Source organism: Macaca thibetana, chromosome 10 (assembly GCF_024542745.1).
Source record: "Macaca thibetana thibetana isolate TM-01 chromosome 10, ASM2454274v1, whole genome shotgun sequence".
NCBI classification, from domain to species: Eukaryota; Metazoa; Chordata; class Mammalia; order Primates; family Cercopithecidae; genus Macaca; species Macaca thibetana.
In genome coordinates, this window is record NC_065587.1 from 40,953,595 (window position 1) to 40,972,502 (window position 18,908).

General features: G+C 39.1%; 1 pseudogene; it reads left to right on the plus strand.

The window, feature by feature from the left end:
* The first annotated feature begins 6,486 nt into the window (after nt 1-6,486).
* LOC126929374 (small integral membrane protein 30-like) lies at nt 6,487-6,665 on the plus strand (annotated as a pseudogene).
* The last annotated feature ends 12,243 nt before the right edge of the window (nt 6,666-18,908 follow it).

The following is an 18,908-nucleotide window of genomic DNA, read 5'->3' on the forward strand; positions in this document are numbered from 1 at the left end:
GTGTGTGTGTATCACATTCTCCTTATCCACTTGTTGGTTGATGGACATTTTGGCTGGTTCCATATTTTTGCAACTATGAATTGTGCTGCTATAAACACGCCTGTGCAAGTGTCTTTTTCTTTTTTTTCTTTTTGAGACAGAGTCCTGTTCTGTCACCTAGGCTGGAGTGTAGTGGTGTGATCCTGGCTCACTGCAACCTCCGCCTCCTGGGTTCCAGCGATTCTCCTGCCTCAGCCTTCTGAGTAGCAGGGATTACAAGTGCCCACCACCACGCCCAGCTAATTTTTGTATTTTTAGTAGAGACTGGGTTTTGCAATGTTGGCTAGGCTGGTCTTGAACTCTTGACCTCAAGTGATCCACCGGCCTTGGCCTCCCGAAGTGCTGGGATTACAGGCATGAGTCACCGCGCCCGGCCCTGTCTTTTTCATATAATGACTTCTTTTCCTCTGGGTAGATACCCAGTATTGAGATTGCTGGGTCAAATGGTAGTTCTACTTTTAGTTCTTTAAGGAATGTCCATACTGTTTTCCATAGTGGTTGTACTGGTTGACATTTCCACCAACAGTGTAAAAGTGTTCCCTTTTCACCACATCCACACCACACTACATCTTTTTTTTTTTTTTTTTAATTATGGCTGTTCTTGCAGAAGTAAAGTAGTATCTCATTGTGGTTTTAATTTTCATCTCCCTGATAATTTGTGATATTGAATTTGAGAGATCTTTATATATTCTGGATATAAGTCTTTTACCATATACACACTTTGCAAATATTTTCTCCAAGTCTGTGGTTTCTTTTTCATTTTCTTTCGCAGTATTTTTCAAAGAGCAGAGGTTCAAAATTTTAATGAAGTCCAATTTATCATATTTTTCTTTTATGGATTGTATTTTGATGTTATCTTAGAAATCTTTGCCTAACCCATAGTGATATACGTTTTTTCCTAGAAGTTTTATAGTTTGGGGTTTTATGTTTACACTAATGATTCATTCTGAGTTGATTTTTGAGTGTGGTGTAACACCTGGGTCAACTTTCCTTTTTTTTTTGTTCATATCAATATCCAATTATCCCAGCATCATTTGTCAAAAAGATGATCATTTCTCCATTGAATTGCCTTCATCTCTTTGTCAAAAATCAATTGGCCGTATAGGTGTGGATCTTTCTTTGAATTCTATTCTATTCCATTAATCTATATATACACTGATCTATGTATCCATCCTTTCAGGAATAACAAACTGTATTGATTATTGTGACTTTGAAGTAACTCTTGAAATCATCAGGTATTTTGAGTCCTTCAACTTTGTTCTGTTGTTTTGGCACTTCTAGTTCCCTTGCCTTTACATACAAATTTTAAAATCATGTTGTTTACTTCTACAAAATTCTAGGATTTTGTTTTGGATTGCACTGAACTTATAGGTTATTTTGATGGAATTTATATCTTAATAATATTGAATCTGACAATTCAAAAATACGGATTATCTCACCGTTTATTTAGATCCTATTTTATTTCTTTCATCAGTGTTTGGTACTTCTCAGTATGCTGATCTTGCCTATATTTTGTTAGATTTTAGCCTACATATTTCATTATTTTCAGTGTTCTTGTAAATGGTACTTAAAATGTTTTCATTTTGTAATTATTTATTGCTAGTCTATAGACACACAATTAATTGAACTGACCTTACATACTGTGACCTTGCTAAATGCCTTTACTGGTTCTGGGAGATTTTAAAATAGAATCTTTTGTATTTTCTACATAGACAATCATGTCACCTTTGAATCAAGAGTTTTATTTCTTTATCACCAATCTATTTTCTTGTTCTTGCTTTATTCCACTGGCTAGGGCCTTCAGTATGATGTTAAATACAAATGGTGAGAGTGAACATCATTGCATTGTTCTTGATTTTAGGAGAAAGTTTTCAGTCTTTAATCGTGAAGTATGACATTAGTTGTAGGTTTTGTGTAATTGCCCTTTGTTTGGTTGTGAAAGTTCCCTTCTGTGCCTAATTTTGGAGAGTTTTTATAATGAATTGATGCTGAATTTTGTTCAATTATCTTTTTTTTTCTTCTATTGAGAAGTTCATATAGTTTTTCTTCTTGAGTCAATTAAATTACATTCATTGATTCTTAAATGTTGAACCAATTTTGCATTTCCAGGATAACTCCCCCACTTTGTCATGATGCATTATTTTTTTTATATATTGCTGAACACAGTTTGCCAACATTTTGTTGAGGATTTTTGTTATCTATGTTTATGAGGGATAATGGTCTAAAGGATTTTTTTTCTTGTAGTGTTTATTTCTGGTTTGGGTATTAGTGTAACGGCCTCATAAGATGAGTTGGTAAGCATTTCTTCTTTTCAATTTTCTGGAAGAATCTGTGGGAAATTGTATTATTTCTTCCCTAAATGTTTAGTGGAATTCACCACTGATGCCATCTAGGCTTGGAGTATTGTTGTTGAATTTTTTTTTTTTTTTTTTTGAGACGGAATCTCGCCCTGTTGCCGAGGCTGGAGTGCAGTAGTGTGATCTCCGCTCACTACAGCGTCTGCGTCTCAGGTTCAAATGATTCTCCTGCCTCAGCCTCCCAAGTAGCTGGGATTACAGGCACCTGCCACCATGCCCAGCTAATTTTTGTATTTTTAGTAGAGATGGGGTTTCACCATGTTGGCCAGGCTAGTGAAATATTTTAAATGACAAATTCAATTTCTTTGATATATACAGGAATATGTAAGTTATTTATTTTCTCTTTAGTGAGTTTAGGGAGTTTGTGTTTTCTAAGGAATTTGCCCATTTCATCTAATTTATCGAATTTATAGGCATAATATTGTATTAAATATTCCTTTATCCTTTTAATGTCTAAGATCTATAATGTAATATTTTTCATTCTTGACATTAGTAATCTGTTTTCTTCTTTTTCTTGATCAGTCAGGCTAGGGGCTTATAAATTTTGTTCCTCTTTCTGAGGAACCAGTTTTATGTTTGATTTTCTTTATTATTTTTGTTTACATGTTCATGAGTTTCTGCTTTTCTCTTTATTATTTGCTTATTTCTACTTCCTTTGGGTTTAGTTTACTCTTCTTTTTATAGTTTCTTAAGGTGGTAGCTTAGGTCATTGATTTGATAGCATATATACATATATATATATTTAATGCTATCAGTTTTCCTCTAAGCACTGCTTTAATTGCATCCTATAATTTTGGATAAGTTGTTTGTTCGTTTTAATTCAATGCAAAATATTTTTAACTGACCTTTTGACTTTGACTCATGGGTTATTTGAAGTGTGTTAATTTCCAAATATTTCAGGATAATCCAGACATCTTTTTGTTATTGGTTTTTAGTTTTTAATTCCTTTGTGTTCAGATAACATACTCTATTTAATTGCAATTCTTTAAAAATTGTTGAGGTTTGCTTTATTTCCTAGAATGTAAACTACCCTGGCATATGTACTACAAGCATTAGAAAAAAAAAAAAAAAAAGTGTGTGTTCTGTTTTTGTTGTAAGGAGTGTTTTATAAATGCCACTTATGTTTCTTTCATTCATAAGACATTTTTGTTAGTTATTCTATGTCTTGTCATTTAAAATGTTTCTACCAATAAAAACCTATTATCAGGCTGGGCGCGGTGGTTCACGCCTATAATCCCAGTGCTTATGGGAGGCTGAGGCAGGTGGATCACTTGAGGTCAGGAGTTCTAGACCAACCAGGCCAACATGGTGAAACCCCATTTCTACTGAAAATACAAAAATTAGCTGGGCATAGTGGCACATGCCTGTAATCCCAGCTACTTGAGAGGCTGAGGCAGGAGAATCGCTTAAACCCAGGAGGCAGAGGAGGCAGAGGGTGCAGTGAGCCGAGATTGCGCCACTGCACTCCAGCCTGGGTGACAGAGCGAGACTATGTCTCAAAAACGAACAAAACAAACAACAACAGCAAAAAACAAACAAACAAAAACCTGTTATCAGCCTGGATTGTTTGCCCAGTCCTGTGGCCACACGTGCAAGGTGATCTGATTGGTGCCTTCTTTGGTATTGCACGACTAGAGTTGCGGGTAACTTTTCTCCAAAGGCATTTATTTGGGCTGCTGGCCAGACAAAAACAATAAATGCTCACTGCAGTCCACCCTTTGACTTTCTTTTTTTCTAATTTTTAATTTTAACTTTAAAAAATTATTTATTTATTTTATGGAGACGGAGTTTCCCCATGTCGCCCAGGCTGGTCTCAAACTCCCTGACTTAGGCAAACTCCTGGACTCAAGCTATCCACCAGGCTTGGCCTTCCAAAGTGCTGGGATTGCAGGTGTGAGCCACTGTTCCTGGCCTATGCTTTGACTTTCAAGGGCTCATGCACACCTATACCTGTGCACAGACACATGTTCATAATCCCAACGTGCACAAAGTTGAAAATTTTTCCCATATGCATCTTTTAAATAACTCAAAACCTGCCTTCTTTTACAAATTAAGACCATGTTCAGTCACATTCAGTTAAAACAGCTCCAAGCCCAGCTTCTCTGTGTGAGATGTATACTCCTTTTGATCATGTTTGAACATTATTCCTCCTGTTTCAGGAGCCTATGTGCTAGATGATAAATGAACACACTTCTACCCATCCAAGGAGGTTGTGGTGCAGAACAGCCAGAAAAAGTATCCTCTGTTGGGTGTGATGGCTCAAGCCTATAATCTCAGCACTTTGGGAGGCTGGGACAAGAGGACTGCTTAAGTCCAGCAGTTTGACTCCTGGGCAACATAGTGAGATCCTGTCTGTACAAAAAATTTTTTAATTAGTCAAGTGTGATGGTGTGTACCTGTAGTCCCAGCTACTCAGGAGGCTGAGGTGAGAGGACTGCTTGTGCCTGGGAGGTAGAGGCTGCAGTGATTGTGCCACTGCATTCCACCCTGGGCAACAGAGTGAGACCCTGCCTAAATATACTATATATGAAATATACATGATGAATGAAATATATATATGGAGTATTATATATAATATGTGGAATATATATGATCTATATTATATATGGAGTATAATATATTATATATGAAATATATAGCTAATATATATAAATAAATATATACAATATTTTTATATAGTATATTTGGAATATATTATATATTATGTTATATATTCTATATATTCTGGTTGGTGCAATAGTAATTACCGTTTTGGACTGTGATTTTAAAATTCTAACTAGACTCAAGCACATCTTTATTAATCAAAATAGGAACCATTACAATCAACACATTTTTGCCAATGAGAAATAAGTTTGTTTATTCCTGTAATGTAAAAATCTGTGCTTCGGGATTTGACGAACTCTTGGAAAGCATTTTCTGCATCCTGCTGGTTGTGGACGCATTTTCTCTGGAAAAAGTTGTCAAGATGGTTGAAGAAGCAGTAGTTGATTGGCGAGAGGTCAGGTGAATATGGCAGATGAGACAAAACTTTGTAGCCCAATTTGTTCAACTTTTGAAGCGTTGGTTGAGGGACCTACGGTCGGAGTTGTCCTGGAGAAGAATTGGGTCCTTTCTGTTGACCAGTGCTAGCTGCAGGCATTGCAGTTTTTGGTACATCTCATCGATTTGCTTACCATAATTCTCAGATGTGATAGTTTTGCCGGGATTCAGAAAGCTGTAGTGGATCAGACCGTCAGCAGGCCACCAAACAGTGACCATAACCTTTTTTTGGTGCAAGTTTGGCTTTGGGAAGCACTTTGGAACTTCTTCTCAGTCCAGCCACCAAGCTGGTCATCACTGGTTGTATAAAATCCACTTTTTGTGGCACATCACAATCCGATGGAGAAATGGTTCATTGTTGTTGTGTAGAATAAGAGAAGACGACACTTCAAAATGACAACGTTTGTGATTTTTGCTCAGCTCATGAGGCACCCACTTATCAAGCTTTTTCACCTTTCCAGTTTGCATCAAATGCCGAACGACCATAGAATGGTGGACGTTGAGTTCTTCAGCAGCTTCTGGTATAGTTGTAAGAGGACCAGCTTCCATGATTGCTCTCAGTTGGTCGTTGTCAACTTCCGACGACTGGCCACTACGCTCCTCATCTTCAAGGCTCTCCTCTCTTTTGCAAAACTTCTTGAACTCCCACTGCACAGTATGTTCATTAGCAGTTCCTGGGCCAACTGCATTATTGATGTTGTGAGTTGTCTCCACTGCTTTACAATCCATTTTGAACTCGAATAAGAATATTGCTTGAATTTGCTTTTTGTCTAACATCATTTCCATAGTCTAAAATAAATAAAAAATAAACAGCAAGTAATAAGTCATTAGCAAAAATAAATAAAGAGAGAAATGCTTATTAAGATGATGTATGACATAATCAAATTTAAGAATGTATTCCTGTCCTGTAATGGCTGCTTCCTGGAAGGTAGTGTCACGTGGAACTTCTTCATGTCAGCATCCGGAGCTCCAGGAGGGGAAAATTTCAAGTCAGATAGAATTCTGTATATACCATTTCTTTAGAAGCTTCAGCCCTCAAGATTCCAACATCATGACCTCAGTTTCAACACAGTTGTCCTTAGTCCTCATGTCACTGCTTTTGGTGCTGCCTGTTGTCGAAGCAGTAGAAGCCGATGATGCAATCGCCCTCTTGTTAGGTGTGGTTCTCAGCATTACAGGCATTTGTGCTGCTTGGGGGTATATGCACGAAAAAGAAATGGACAGATGTGACTTTGAAAGGCCTACTGAATCAAACCTCACCCTGAAAACCTTTGTGCTATAGAGGCTAAACCTTAGCTTTGGTGTCTGAAAGTTTCCAAGAATCAGTAAATAAGGGAGTTTTACATTTTTCATTGTTTCCATGAAATGGGAACAGACACACATATATAAATTGGAAAAAAAAGTTTTCTTTACAACAAATAATGCACAGAAAAATGGAGCCTATAATTTGTATTTGCTAGTTAGAAAGGAGGTCAAAGAAGTAGGATGGCTGAAATGTACGTAAGTAATATTTCATAGTTTTAGAATTCTCAAAGAACGTGAAATAGCAAGAAGGAAGTTCTTGCTCAGAATCTTAGGAAGTCACCACTGTTTAGTTATAATCACTGCCTCCTGAATCGCTGGGGAGTTTTCTCCGTCTTTTTATTAGATTTTTGTTTTGTTGTCTCCCAAGTTAATATTGTATTTGGATATCAGAGGGTCAGTCAAAAAGGGAAACTTTTTTCTCTGGAGAAAAAACATTTAGAAAAATGTATTCAGTGTATCCAACACTGAAATGCAGAAAAAAAATTAATGTTAAAAAAACTATAGACATTGACATGAAAAGAGATTTAACATTAAGAAAAAACTTTACATTAACTAAGTAACATCCTCCTGATAAGTACTATATTAAGTATAAATCCATTATGTTGTTTAAAAAAAAGAATGTATTCCAATATCAAACAACAAATTTCAACAATGCAAAAACTACAATTACTTTTGCACCAACCATATATTATCTATCCATATAATATATATCCATATACATGAGATTATGATTATATATTCCATATACATAATTTAATATATATATATATGTATCTTCAAGGTAGCTGTTCCTCTATTTTTCCTGTTCTATCAACATGTTGCTTTCAATGTAATAGACCAATTAGCTGTTATGTGCAATGTTCTATTTCACTGGGAACAACTTACGTTCCAAAAGGAGAGAGGACTCTGAGGAAGACCTGTAAAGGAGTAAAAGGAAACATCGTCTGGTATTTTCTCTTTCATGATGGAGAAAAATGCGTTTGCTCAATCAAAAATGCATACCAGGTTCAGGCACAGTGGCTTATGCCTGTAATCCCAGCATTTTGGGAGGCCGAGGTGGAAGGGTCACTTGAGTCCAGGAGTTCAAGACCAGACTGGCCAACATGGCAAAACCCCATCTTTACTAAAAATACAAAAATTAGCTGGGTGTGGCGGCACATGCCTGTAGTCCCAGCTACTCAGGAGGCTGAGAATCACTTGAACTCAGGAGACAGAGGTTGCAGTGAGCCAGGATCGCACAACTGCATTCCAGGCAGGGCAACAGGCTGAGACTCTTGTCTCAAAAAAAAAAAGAAGTGCATACCAGGCTAAGCGCGATGGTTCTTGCTTGTAATCCCAGCACTTTGGGAGGCCAACGCGGGCAGATCACTTGAGGTCGGGAGTTCGAGACCAGCCCGGCCAACATGGTGAAACCCTGTCTGTACTAAAAACACAAAAATTAGCCAGGCGTGGTGGTGCATGCCTGTAATTCCAGCTACTCGTGAGGCTGGGGCAGGAGAATCACTTGAACCTAGAAGGCGGAGGTTGCAGTGAGCTGGGGTCACACAATATTACTCCAGCCTGGGTGACAGAGAGAGACTCCGCCTCAAAAAAAAAAAAAAAATATTGCACACCAGTTTCCAGGCACTGTATTGATTTTGCCCAGTGAGAAGAAAATGGGAGTTGGGTTGGGATGGACAGTTGGAGAACCACCTGATTAAGCTAAGGCTAATTCAACTGACACCCTGTGCAGTGGCTGAATTGCAGATTCAGTGGGGATGCCACGGGGGTCACCAAGCACACCCTTTCCAACTTTCCAAGTGTTTGATGTTTGGGACTATCTACAATATACTACAACCCCTGAAATGTGTACTTAAAACATTTTTTAGAGATAACAATGCTTTTGATTGCTATTTTGGAGGAAAGAGGAAGTTCCAGCGTCTCGTTTTTGGCCCTGCCCATCATGGTGGCATTTACTTCAGGGCTTAACAAGCCAGTGGAGGATGATGCCTGATTCTGAGGAGATCCATCAACGATCTACCTCTGGACAGAAAAGATCCTTGGGATGGGCTTGCTGTTGGTGGACTCGATCCCAACTCCATCTCTGGATCCACATAGACCTCACTCCAAAGGGCAGACCACGGTGATGTTGAGGCTCCTAGGATCCCAATAATTAGCATTAATTAGACTGGATCCAGTATCTAGTAGACCAAAGGTTTTGGTATGCTCTTTCTCCCAGGGCACATTCCTCTTTGGGGAAATGTGAGGAAGAAGCCCTTCAGGTTGCCTTGGTGATCATGTGGGTCTCAAGGCTACCTAGACCATATTACTTAACGGTCTCCAGTCTCTAGACGAGAGACTCTGGATCGATGAAGTGACCCAGCGTACAGAATTAGACACCAGTTCATACCAGTTCTTGACTTCCTTGTGTCTTGATTTTCATTAGACCTGGACTTATTTTATTTTATTTTATTTTTTGAGACAGAGTCTCATTCTGTTACCCAAGCTGGAGTGCAGTGTCATGATCTCAGCTCACTGCAACCTCTGCCTCCCAAGTTCAAGCAATTCTTCTGCCTCGGCCTCCTGAGTAACTGGGACTACAGGCGCCCACCACCATGCCCGGCTAATTTTTGTATTTTTAGTAAAGATGGGGGTTTCACCATGTTGATCAGGTTGGTCTCGAACTCCTGACCTCAGGTGATTCGCCCGCCTCGGCCTCCCAAAGTGTTGGGATTACAGGCGCGAGCCACCTAGCCTGGTCTATGTTATTCTGTTTTTATTTTATGGTTTCGTACAAAAGGATGGAGCACCTGCCACTTTAATTCCTGGGAACCCACTAATTAACCATAACTAAAGATCTCTGGGCCTTACACCAACCATGTTGTGAAACTTAATAAGCACGCTTGCCTTATTGCCTATTATGATCACCCGGTCTACTTGGCTTCTGGCAGGTAACTGCGGCCACGTGGACCAAGCCAACGCCTGCTCCTCTCATCCCCGCTGAGATCAGCAAGGCAATTCCAGCCCGTACCACCAACATCCCCAGGCCAGGAGAACAGCTAGTGAAAGCCCATTTGAAAGACTGCCATCTTCCTCGCCAATCCGTTTCTCAAGACCTCGGTGAGTGGAGAGCCTTCCAGCCCTGATGGAAGCCACATGGAGGCGGGAGGAGCCGGTAAGGGGGCAACCCACTGCAGTTCCGGGGCAGCATTCCTATCTCCTGAAGTCTTTGAATTCTTTCTCTGTCTTATGCCAAAGTATCTCTGGCTTTGCCATGTCATTTTGCACAGAGCAGCATTCAGAACATTAGCCAAAGCTGCAAACTGCTAAAGCAGCTGCCCACACCCCCTGAAAGAATGCACCTAAATCAATAACTTCATTCCAGCTGAGAAACAAACTCCGCCCTCTGTGCCCAGGGACCCTAAGTCCCTTCTCATGATGACTATACGTATCTTTGTTTTTGTTTTTATTTACAGTATGACTGTACACGCTGGTGCAGCCATGCTCTTCCTTCAAGAAGTCATTCTTCATTCTCCTTCCATAATAATGCATTTCACTCCCAGGCCTTGTTGAATTTCAATTCTGGTTACCAGCCACGTAAAAACGTGTAGTAGCAGGGCATGAGAGTGTGGTTATTTTCCCTCAAAGGGCGAGGACTCTTCCTAAGGCAGGAGAGGCACAGTGGGAGTATTGCACAGTGGTAGGGCCGGGGGAGTCTCAGAATATTTCTGGATATTTTTATTCCAGTTCCATCTTGTCAGGCTTGCTTTCTTTCTCAACCATTGCCCTCACTTTTCATTAAAAGTACTATAGGCCGGGTGTGGTGGCCTATGCCTGCCTGTAATCCCAGCACTTTGGGAGGCTGAGGCGGTTGGATCATGAGGCCAGGAGTTCAAGACCAGCCTGAACAAGACGGTGAAACCCCATCTCTACTAAAAATACAAAAATTAGCTGGGCGTGGTGGCGGACGCCTGTAATCCCAACTACTCAGGAGGCTGAGACAGGAGAATCACGTGAACCCAGGCAGCAGAGGTTGCAGTGAGCCAAGATTGCGCCACTGCACTCCAGCCTGGGTGACAGAGTGAGATTCCGTCTCAAAAAAAAAAAACAAAAAAGTACTGTAGGCTGTGAACTCAACTGTGTTAAGACACAAGCTGCAGGTTCAGCCTCGGATGGGTTCGGTTTTCAGCCTACTGGTAACCAGTTACGGAGTTTTTAAAAACTTAGTTGTAGAAATACTTGAATATTCTCTTTTTTTTTTCTTTTTCTTTTCTTTTTTTTTTCTTTCTTTCTTTTTTCTTTTTGGATACACAGTTGCACTCTGTTGCCCAGGCTGAAGTGCAGTGCCGCAATCTCGGGCAACCTCTGCCTCCCAGGTTCAAGTGATTCTGCAGCCTCAGCCTCCCAAGTAGCTGGGATTACAGGCACCTGCCACCACACCTGGCTAAATTTTGTATTTTTAGTAGAGATGGGGTTTCACCATGTTGGCCAGGCTGGTCTCAAAGTCCTGACCTCAAGTGATCTGCCCGCATTGGCCTCCCAAAGTGCTGGGATTACAGGGATGAGCCACCTTGCCCAGCCAATATTCTCTTTTTTGAGGCAAGTATTTTTAGATTTGGGTTACTATCATTTTTAATTTGGCCAGTGCTCACAGAAGCCACCACTGTATTTCATATTGCTTTTGCATGTCTCATCCCCTTTTAATTGGTCTCTAGATGATAAGGGAAAAAGGCAAGGCATATGTATAATATGCTAATTTTATTGAGAAGTAATTCCCATATTATAGAATACATTTTTTAAGTACACAATTCAGTGGTTGTAGTATATTCACAAGGTTGTACAACCATCACCATTATCTAGTTCCAGAACATTCTTATCACTCAAAAAAAAAAAAAAAAAAAAAATCCTGTTCTCGTTAGCTGTCACTTCCCATTCTTTCCTCCTCCAGCAATCTGTTTTCTGTCTCTATGAATTTGCCTCTTCTAGGCATTTCATATACATGAAATGATACAATGCATTGACTTTGGTGTCCAGCTTCTTTCGTTTAGCATGGTGCTTTCAAGGCTTAGTGTGTTGTGGCATGTATCAGTATTTCATCTTTATGGCTGAATAGTATTCTATTGTATATATTTTTAACAGAGTTTATCTGTTAACCAGTGGATAGACATTTGAATTGTTTCCATTTTGGGCTATTATGAATAACATGAACACTGGAGTACAAGTTTTTGTGTGAATTTGTGTTTTCCTTTCTCCTGGGTATACGCCTGGGGGAGAAGTGCTGGCTGATATGGTAAGTGGCTGCAGTATTTTACATTCCTTCCAGCAATCTGCAGAGGTTTCAATTTCTCCATATCCTTGCCAATATTGCTATCTTCGATTATAGCCATGTGAGTGAGTCTGAAGTAGAGTATGTTGCCTTTTATGTAAACACAAAGAGGAAAAAAATATATATCTGTGCGTAATTGCTTAGATGTTCACAGAGTGTCTCTGGAAGATTACGTGAGAAACTGGCAACACTGGATGCCTCCAGGGAGAGGAACTGGGTAGCTGGTGGCTGATGCAGAAGGGAAATTTTATGCCAACCACCCTTCTCTAAGAAATTAAGTTTAGAGCATGTGCAAGTATTACCTATACAAATAATTAAATTAATATGAACTTAAAATTAAGTTAAATTTGGCCGGGCACGGCAGTTCACACCTGTAATCCCAGCATTTTGGGAGGCTGAGGTAGGTGGATCACCTGGGGTCAGGAATTCAAGACCAGCCTGGTCAACACGGCAAAACCCTGTCTCTACTGAAAATACAAAAACTAACTGGGCGTGGTGGCATGCACCTGTAATCCCAGCTACTCGGGAGGCTGAGGCAAGAGAATTGCTTGAACCTAGGAGGTGGAGGTTGCAGTGAGTGGAGATCGTACCACTGCACTCTGGCCTGGGCAACAGAATGAGACTCTGTCTCAAAAAAAAAAAAAAAAAAAAAAATTAAGTTAAAGGTATTATAGCAGGGATTGGCTAACTATAGCCTGTTTACCAAATCTGGCCTGCCACCTGTTCCTGTATGGCCCATGAGTTAAGAATGGTTTTTACATTTTTAAATAGTTGAACAATCAAAAGAAGAATATTTTGTAGCACATGAAGTGATATGAAAGTCAAATTGTATTATCCATAAATAAGCTTTTATGGGGACACAGCCATGCTAATTTGTTTACTTTTTTCCATGGGTGATTTTGTGCTGCACTGGCAAAAGTGAGGAATTGTGCCAGGGGCTGGATGTAGCATTCTCATTGCCTTAAACTGCTACTTGGCACAATGAGAATTGCAGTTACACAGTTAAAAAACAACAGGATTTTGAGTGCTACATATATTGCCACACTCTAACTTTAAAAAATTATGAGTACATCTCTTTCATGTTAAAAAAACAAGGTAGAATTAGACTTTGAATGTCTGTTTTGAAGGCATAATGGGGTGAGAATTATTTTGCTATCACATCACATGACGAAACGTGTTTATTGTGCAATGACATTATAGCTCTTCTAAAAGAGGATGATATGCATCAATATTGCAGGGATCATGGCAGAATTTCTTCACAAAAATTAAAAATGACAAAGAATCCATAACTAAATTATCAAGTAGTTCATTTGTTAACCAAGAAAGAAATCTGTTTATAAACGGTAAGTTAATTACATGATGTTTGATTACAGCGGCTGAATAAATGTACCCAGAAAAAATTAACTTGTTTAAGAATATTAGCCTTGCATTAAGGATAGCTGGTTGAAGAGTTTGGGACAAATCCTTGCCTCCTAGGTTCAAGTGATTCTCCTGTCTTAGCCTCCTGAGTAGCTGCGACTACAGGTGCACACTACCACACCTGGCTAATTTTCTTGAGGTTTTTTGTTTTTTGTTTTTGAGACGGAATCTTTCTCTGTTGTCCAGGCTGGAGTGCAGTGGCACAATCTCTGCTCACTGCAACCTCCACCTCCTGGCTTCAAGTAATTCTTCTGCCTCAGCCTCTGAGTATCTGGGACTACAGGCAAGCACCACCACACCCAGCTAATTTTTGAATTTTTAGTAGAGATGGGGTTTCACTATATTGGTCAGGCTGGTCTCAAACTCCTGACCTCAGATGATCCACCCGCCTCAGCCTCCCAAAGTGCTGGGATTACAGGTGCGAGCCACCGTGCCTGGCCAACAGGCAGTTTTTTAAAAACTTGAGAAGTCAATGCCAAATTTGAAGTGGCTGCAGGAGTAGCTTTTATGCATGTAATAACTGTAGGGGAGAATATTTTTAAAGAAGTTGAAAAAACATTAATTCATTACAATCAGAAATGGAATCTATTAAGATGTGTTACAACTGATGACAGTAAAAATATGTGTGGAGCAGCAAGAGGCTTAGCTGGACAACTCTATAAAGCGTGCAGAAATGTAAGAGGTTTAAAGCCTGTGAAATTCGTTGTATTATATATCGATATTTTCAGGAAAATATTTGAATTATGTGTTATTGAATGAGTACTGTTAACACTGAACTTGACTCTTGTGGACTTAATCATCAGTTCCATGAATTTTTATCAGAAATAGATGATAAATACCTTGACTTGTTCTACCACACAGAAATTTGAAGGCTCATTGGTAGTGAAGTTTAATTGAGGTATTTTGAGCTCAGGGCCAAGATTTAAGTTTTTCTGAATAAGAATAGCCTCTGTCAACCACTATTATACTATAGTATAATAGTGCTTAGAATTTGCTGTGAATTTGAAAGTATTTCTTAATAAATTCAAGCTAATATTAAAAGGCAAAACAGTGCTTATATGCAAAACTTATATTGTGGTAAAGTCATTTTGCCTTTCTAATATTGTTTGGGTCACAGCTGATGTTGTGTCACTTTAAATACTTCCCATGCTGTCGAAAGTTGAAACAAAAAGGAAGATCTCCATTTCCATACAAATTTCCTGTGGAATTGTTTTTGAAATTCAAGCTACAGTGTAAGCAACGTTTCTTAGAATGTGGTGTATGCTGAAAGGAAACTTACATGCTTCAAAGTCTATTTAACTGTGCAATAGAAGAGTTTCCAAATAACCTTCAATTCGAAATGATTAATACATAATGAAATGACATGCTAAAAGGCAAATATCAAGGAAACAATCTAATAGAATTCTGTAAATGCCTTACATGTGATGAATATAAATTACATTTAAATCACAACTGAATTCAATTCAATCACAATTAAATTCAATTAAAATCACATGCTTGTGGACTGATATCTTATTGGCAGTACCTATCTTTTGCGAAAGGACATTTTCAAAGATGAAATATGTAAAATCTCTTTACAGATCAGCATTGACAGATGAAAATTTGCCATTGGTTATGATAATAACCAACTTTGACCACCAAATAAGTAAAATGTTACCTCCCCCCAAAGAGCTTCAATCTTCTCATTAGTAGAGCTATAAAACAAAAAAGTACTTATTATCGTAGTTTGAATTTCATCAGTTAAAATTTTGTGAAAAACCTTTTTTCCTCTCTTGTTACATAATTGCCTCTATAACATCCTTGAGTTTGCCCAGAAAGCCTAAAATATTTACTGCCAGGCATTTACTTTAAAAGTTTACTGGAGTAATGTTAGTGACAATTTCTGAGTGAGAACCTCTAAAAATTCTCTTCCCCAGAAAAACAATGAGAAAACTGACAAAATAGTCAAAGTCAACAATTTTAGAACTTTGAAAATTAACCAAAGGTTTGCAGCCATTAGGAAAGCATGTATTTAAGAAAAATGGCTGAATTTTGATAAGAATAGTGAGCTTTGTGGTATCTTAACTTCCCGTATTTCTATTTCCCTTTCTCCAGTTTTCTGGCAGCCTTGAAAACCAATAGCCTGCATTCAAAGTGAAAACCAGAGCTGGTAGTTACCAGAGAGAATGAAATGAGGTTGAAGCTCCTTCGAAGCCTCCTTCACAGGAATTATCATTATTTTACCTATCTGGTTTGTTTGCCATGACTGAAAGCTTGCCTAGTGTTAAAAGCCTTTTCCTTGGGGGCATTTGTCTAAACAATTAGGAGCAATTGTTTAATTTTATGCCTGCTTGAGGCAGTAGGTGACAGCTGGGACAAACAATAGGCTAACCCAAAAGCTGAAAAGGAAAAGTTGGGGAATGAAATGTCATGAAAAGCCACAGGATCTTTGGAAAGCATAGGCCCAAGGTGATGCATGGGCTCATGATGAACCAGTGAGGTTCTTTCATCTCTGGGTCACCTTGAGGCTCTATGCAAGAAAGAAGTAAAGACGAAGGCAGATTTGTCAGCTGCCTGGTTCAGTATTGAAGGCATGCTCCAACATATGCACAAAGCTCCCTGGCAAAGACTGGGAGAGTTGTTGATGACAAGAATTTAAGAAAATGTCTTTCTAATAATTAGCTGACCACTAAGCTAACAGAGCAGAGACTTCAGTGGCCACACATGACAAGAAATGCAGATTTTACAGAATTTATTCAGAAAAGTCACAAACGATGACAACAAGTAGCAATAACAATAAATAGCAACATCAACAAATCCTGGGGAAGGGAGAGAATTTGATTTTCAGAGTTGACATAATATGTTAAGAGGCTGGTTTTTAACAAAAAATTATGAGATGTGCAAGGAAATGAAGTATTACCAATACATAGAAAAAAGGAGCAATCAGCTGGGTATGGTAGCTCACTTCTGTAATCCCAGCACTTTGGGAGGCTGAGGTTGGTGAATTACCTGAGGTCAGGGGTTCAAGACCAGCCTGGCCAATATGATGAAACCTCATCTCTACTAAAATACAAAAACTAGCTGGGCATGATGGGCAGGTGCCTGTAATCCCAGCTACTCGAGAGGCTGAGATGGGAGAATCGCTTGAACCTGGGAGGCAGAGGTTGCAGTCTGCCGAGGTCGCACCATTGTACTCTAGCCTGGGTGACAGAGTGAGGCTCTGTCTCAAAAAAACTTCTGAGGAAGCCTATGTAATCCCTGTCAATATCAACACTATCAATATCCAGCAAACATTTTTTGTGGAAATTGACAAGCTGATACCAAAATTCATAAGGAAATGCAACAAGCCCAAATAACGAAAACAATCTTGAAAAAGAACAACAAAATCGGAGGACTCACTTTCTAGTTTCAAAACTTACTACAAAGCTACACTAATGAAGACTATGTGGATACATCACATCATGTGTAATAGAATTGGGAGCTCAAAAGTAAACTCATGCATTCATGGTCAATTGATTCCGCAACCCCTTCCCACCCCAGCTTTCCTTCACTATAAGAGTCAATTGATTTTTGACAAGAGTGCTAAGACAATTCAGTGGTGGAAAGAATAGTCTTTAAAAACAAATGGTGGTAGAACAACTGGATATCCATACCAAAAAGAAGGAAGTTGGATCCTGTTTTGAGGAAATATCCAAAATATCATTGTCCAGATCAATGTCATGGAGCTTTTACCCTATGTTTTCTTCTAGTAGTTTTACAGTTTCACATCCTTTTTTTTTTTTTTAAGACAGAGTCTCACTCTGTCTCCCAGGTTGGAGTGCAGTGGCACGGTCTTGGCTCACTGCAACCTCTGCCCGCTGGGTTCAAGCAATTCTCCTGCCCCAGCCTCCCAAGTAGCTGGGACTACAGGTGCATGCCATTACGCCTGGCTAATTTTTTTGTATTTTTAGTAGAGATGGGGTTTCACTATGTTGGCTAGGCTGGTCTCGAACTTCTGACCTCAGGTGATCCACCCGCCTTGGCCTCCCAAAGTGCTGGGATTACAGGTGTGAGCCACCACACCTGGCTGTGAAATGTGAAAATTGTTTCACATTTTTAATCCATTTTTTTGTTTGTTTTTTATACATGAAGTAAGGTCTAATTTCATTATTCTTCATATGGCTATCCAGTTTCCCCAACACCATTTATTGAAGAGATTGTTTTCCCCATTGTATGTTCTTGGCATCTTTGCCAGAAGTCAATTGACCATTAATGCACAGCTTTATTTCTGGGCTTTTAATTTTGCTTCATTGGCCTGTGTGTCTGTTTTTATCCCAGTACCATGCTGTTTTGGTTAACATAGTTTTGTAGTGTATTTTGAAGTCAGGTAGTATGATGCCTCCAGCTTTGTTCTTTTGGCTTAAGATTGCTGTGGCTATTTGGGGTCTTTTATGGTTCCATACAAATTTTAGGATTATTTTTTCTGTTTCTGTGAAAATTTCATTGGGATTTTTATAGTGATTGCATTGGACCTATAAAAATCTTTGGGTAGTATGAATATTTAGAAAATCAACTAAAACAACTGTTTATTTTAGAAGATCAATAACATTGATAATTCTCTACCCAGGATAACAAAGACCAAAAAAACAGAAGATACATGTTAGTAAAATCAGAAGTGATAGTGGATGCATCATCACTGAGACACTTAGAGGATATGCATTGATAATAAAGCCTTGCCAGTTGAAAAAGAACTGCTGCTGGTTGCCTTTATTAACAGATATTGAGGTGGAAACAAAACATTTACCAGGTCAATAGCTGCATATGAGGTACCAGGAGATGTGGTACCAGGAGATGGATATTTAAACAATATTAGTTCTTCTAAACTATGAACACCAGATATTTTTCCATCTATTTGTGTATTCTTCAATTTCTTTCATCAGCAATTTATAGTTTTTAGTATACAGATCTTTCACGTCCTTGATCACATTTATTCCTAAGTATTTTTGTTTTGTAACTATTGTAAATTGGTTATTTTCTTGATTCCTTTTTGAGATAGTTATTGTTAGTATGTAGAAATGCTACTACTAATTTTTGTATGTTGACTTTCTTTTCTTTCTCTCTCTCTTTTTTTGAGATTGAGTTTCGCTCTTGTTGCCCAAGCTGGAGTGCAATGGCACGATTTCAGCTCACTGCAACCTCTGCCTCCCAGGTTCAAGCGATTCCTGCCTCAGCCTCCTGAGTAGCTGGGATTACAGGCATGCGCCACTATGCCCAGCTAATTTTTTGTGGTTTTAGTAGAGACAGAGTTTCACCATGTTGGCCAGGCTGGTCTTGAACTCCTGACCTCAGGTGATCCACCCACCTCGACCTCCCAAAGTGCTGGGATTACAGGTGTGAGCCATCGCGCCTGGCCTGCATGTTGACTTTCTAACCTGCAACTTTACTAAATTCACGTATTAGTTATAACAATTTTTTCAATGGAGTCT